A 5,062-nucleotide genomic window follows, 5' to 3' on the forward strand; every position below is an offset into this window, starting at 1 on the left:
CATTGAAGTGAGAAAATGAACGTTCTGAGTTATTTGCAAAGTTAGTAAAATTGCAGTCCCTATTCCATTTTTTCCCAATGAAAATGGATAGACGGGGTCTCATTTATTGCTGTCCTAAACACCTTTACTGTTCTGTTCACTTTCCAAATCCTCAACACGATTTTACCATGAATTCTTAGAATTTTTACATTTTTGAAAAGGAAATACCCTTTTTTAGAATTTTAAAAGATACTAAGACTAAATGTTTGCCCTTCCATTTTAGAGTGCCCAAATAAAACTGAAATCAGATAAACACAGTCACAGCTACAACTGAGAGTGAGTTTTAACATACTGTTAATTCCCCAAATACCAACGTGAATACTAGTGAGTATTCAATTTAAAACAGACAATTTCACAAAAACCAACTACATGGTATTTTAATGTTCTTCCTTCTTAAAGAATTTTCTAATCCATATAATGCAAAGGGTCATGTGTTCATATAATTTTTTTAAAAAATTAATCCTGTAGAAATGATGTATTAGGCATCTCTAACCCAAGAGAAAGATGTCTCTTGTATAAGTTTTAAATTCCCATCTGTTTTAGTGTATGTAAGGACAAATGGTGACTGCTTAGTATAATAATGAAAAGGTATAAATCCTGCTGCATGGGGAAAAGCTAGAACCATGGAACATTACACAAGAATACTCCTCTCATTTAGGCTCCAAGACTACAACCAAACAGTCTTTGTGTATTTATCATCTTGATTATCATTTTATCTCAGGTATATACATTGTGCAGAATATGGAATATATATGACAATGGAGAAAACCCATAATTTTTGCTTCTACTCTAGAAAGCAATGTTTCCCCTTTTTAATTTATCTGAAATGTATGTTCACATTGAAACTTTAACATCTACAACATTATCTTTCAGTTTACTCTTCAATTACTGAAGGAAATGGTTTTGATTTATAACACTTACACAACTTCAATTCAGGTCACAGAATTGAAATGAATTTGATAATGCCTCAACATTCTCATGGGCAGCCAGGAATAAGAAAACAAAAACAAGACACTTTAGTGAGTTCAGAAGAATGATTATTCTGACAAGCCTAGAAAATAGTAACTAAACAGTTGCTACTTTAAAAGACCCCGGTATGAACTCTGCTCACATACATAATTCCTATAAGCAAAAGGTATGAGGTTTTTTTAATAGAAGCATTGTTGGATTTATAACAGGTTGATATACTTTATGAACAGATTTCATTGGTAAAGTCACTATTATTGCTATAAGTGTGCTTATGTATTCTATTTTTCATTTATTAATTTTGTGTATGTGAGCACCTACCATGTGCCAGGCACTACCTGTCTAGATGAATGCATCCAGTGGGGAGCACTCAGGTGCCACCGCTGCCCTCTTGGGGCTGACAGCGTAGGGGGCGCTTCAGAGATATTGTAACACTCAGTATCGGCTGAATGGGATGAAAATTGGCATCTTTCATGACTTCCTCCAACAGGCTTACATTCGTAAGGACAGAGAAGAATTAGAATAATTCTTTCATAATAGAGAGTGGATGTTAAGAGATTGGCAACATCTTGCCCACACCCAAACTGTAGCAGATAATCACTCCATGTTACTAGCTCACCCAGTCTGCTGAGGATGGAGTGGGGAAGTGAGACGTGGAGCCTGTGGGGACCAGGATGCGGAGTAGGGCTGTCCCGGTGGAGGAAACCACTGGAAGCCTCCGCCCAAGTGGCTCAGCAGTAGTCTGGTCAAAGCCAGGTTGTCTCTTCCTCCAGGATCCTTCCAGGGGAAGAAAAGAATTACAGAAAAAGAAAACAAGGAAGAATGAGAACATCTTTCCATGGCCTATTTTTATTTTTGTTTCCAAGAGACTACATAGTATAACAACCTTATGTCCAAAAGAGAGCCCACAACTGAGAGTGTCTTCAGTGTTCCTATGTATACAAATTAGTGAATCCATTATATAGAAAATTAACATATTTCAGGAACACAATTATTTCTTGATTTCAAATATGAACAGAAGACTAAATGCCAGATTTTTTAAATCATAAATTTGGTATCTATAGTTACTTTACACATTCCAGGATCTAGGCATGGAATTTAAGTTTTGTATTTTGAACAAAAATAGGAACATCCATTTTCTGTATGGCAAAGAAAAACTGCCATACTTTTATTTTTTATTTTTATTTATTTCTTTGACTAGACTCTATGGTTACAGAGACTTTGATTTTTAACCACAGAAGACATCACTTCTTTTTACATTCTTTGCCTGCCTGGTATTCTTCCCTAAACATCTCTTTCTGTTTATGCCAGTGGCTTCTTTATCCAAGTAATATTAGCTATTGCCAAATTACATTACAATCCCATTGAATTAGAATCATTCTTTCCTACACATATTAGGGATTGTATAGTAAGAGATGGGTAAGATCTCACTGTTATCAGAAGTGGATTTTTGTTGTTTTGTTTTAATGATGAGAACTTATAAGAGGAAATTCAAATTAAATCAAGCCAATTTCTGATTTGGTAAAATTTAAGCCATCGGTAGAGCTCAGTTATTAAGGAAGGAAAGGAGCAAAGTACAGAGTCAGGAGAGAGGGAAAAGGAGAAGGAAAAAAACTATAACTGAGTAGTGTTTTTTGTGAATGTCTCGACAGTACTGATTTCTTATCCTGCTGAATTTGAGATAGTGACTTTGTATAAGCTTTTATTTATACTCATTTCAACATCATGAAAATTTTTTTATCAGCATTTTCTTTCTACTTTAAAAATCACAAGGGATTGTTTATTTACAAAAAGGTACCAAGATCCATAATTTATTAGCAATATTTTCTTTCAGTAGTCTTCAAATTATATTTAATAATCAAATTGCAAGTCAAATGCTCTCTCATAAGTTATTCCCTGAAAACTATCTGTGATAAAACCTCATTGCTCTTGGTATTCTTCAGAGGTTTTTATGCCTACTGTTCTGCATTTGTCTCTAAGAGACATTTAAAACACAGTTACAATGTCAATTTGGTGTAGCATTACCTGTAGTAGAGCTCAGAGTACATGGCAGTGCACCGTCAATCAAGATGCATGGCGTGTCATTCGGGTTGCTTTGTTGTGTGCTGGGGTAGAATTAGCCTTGTAGAGACTAATGTGTTCATGCAATCACTGATCCTGTGTTGTTGTATATAAAATGAACAGCTAAAAATTCACCCTTGATGACAAGATTAAAGCAAAAATAAACACATTAAAGTTAGACTTTACACATGAGACTGCCGCTTGTCTTTTCTTTTGGTTAAATTCATTTGCCTTCTAATGTCTGCTCTGGAATTTTCTAATTTCTCTATGCTTCTGAGTTGGAGTAACTGTTGAGTTGAGGTTCTAAATAGAAAGCAAAGAAACAACTCATGGGTGGAGGACAAGACCAAAGCATAACAGAAGCAAGAGACAGGAGATATTGAGACTGGTGCTTTCCTTTGGAACAGGAATAATTCTGGCTCTGGTTCAAAACAAGGTAATTTTTTAAAAATGTATACATACACATGCAACAAAAATGTTTATTGGTAACAGAACACAACTTTTACCCAGCTTTATAATAACACACCAACAAAGTTTATATAGTGTAATCAGTATCAGGTAATAAGGGTTAGATTAGCTATATGTAGATGTAGACTCCAGCGATATGGCATGACACACCTCTGGGAAAAGTGTTCAGAACAGAATATCCATCTGCAAAGATTTTCACAAGATTCAGGAAGAAACACCATAAAATTTGGAGACAGAATGAAATAAGGGTTCTGGGATCTTGGGAGGGGGTGGGTTCTTGTGACTCAGGCCATTACTAACATGGTAATTTGTTCTAACTGTATAAATGAATTAGTGGATGAGACAATTCTCAGATTTTTTTTAGAAAAGGAGGTTGTTTCGCAGACAAAACAATAATTGCCTACTCTACCTGCTTTCAAATTTAAGGCTGAGAAATATAAAAATTCATTCCACATATAAAATGCTTTTTTAAAAATTTACTTTTGTTTATATGTTATGGTTCACTAAAGGAGAATGAAAAACAGTGCGCAAAAAATCTTAAAGGTACATATAAAGAGGTTCAAAAATGAAAGTGAAGTTAAATACTCTACTAATCCTACTATTCATTGAACTATGAGACAGACTTGATTATCACTTGACTTTTGAACACCAAATTAACTTCTATCCACAGCTTTTCAACTGTTCTTGTCCTGAAACCTTGAGATACTTTATTTTGAATAAATTAATCACAGAAGCCTTGAGGGAAGGAAGAACTGCAAGACTTATGTCCAGAGCATTAGTCATTTCATTGTGAATTTACCAGAAGCCAGAAATTTTCCAGCTTCTCATTTATGAAGAGGGCAGATGAACACCGTTACCCCCCAAAACTACTTTGTGCCTACCTCACAAAGTAAACCTTCTCTGCTGATACTCAGTGAGTAAACAGTAAAAGGCAAGCAAATGTCCCCCTGGCCTCTCTTCTTGTCCCATATGAAAAGACCTGGTTCTACATTGTGATGGCTTCACGGGTGACAGATGTGCAGACTCCAGGCCCACAGCCCGCAGTGTGTGCTCCTCTCTCTGCTCCCAGCGGATGGGACCGCACACTCTGCTGCCTGAAAGGGAAAGCATCACCTGCGGAGGAGCGAGTGAGAGAAGGCATTTCTGATTTCCTCCATTTCCAACGTGCAGTGTGGGCTGCTCACTCAGGCTGGCTCCATTCTCCAGCAAGGTGTATCCCAGCACCTTGGAGCTCCTGGGTCACGGAGCAGCTGCTTTCTGTCTGCCCCATAGAAAATCGGGTTTGACCTCACTCACCATTGGCACAGACCCTCAGGGAGAAGAAACTGTTCTTTACGTTCCTACAGTTGGGACACCTTCAGCTGTGAACAGCAGACTGCTGGACCCACCACACTGGTTACTTCACATACGCAGGATCCAGAAGCGTGTGGTCCCAGGGCTAGTTCGGAGGCTCAGTGTTGTCCTCAAGAATCGGGGTCTCCGCCGGGCGCGGTGGCTCACGCCTGTAATCCTAGCTCTCTGGGAGGCC

This window comes from Propithecus coquereli, unplaced genomic scaffold (assembly GCF_000956105.1).
Source record: "Propithecus coquereli isolate 6110/MARCELLA unplaced genomic scaffold, Pcoq_1.0 Scaffold325, whole genome shotgun sequence".
Taxonomy (NCBI): domain Eukaryota; kingdom Metazoa; phylum Chordata; class Mammalia; order Primates; family Indriidae; genus Propithecus; species Propithecus coquereli.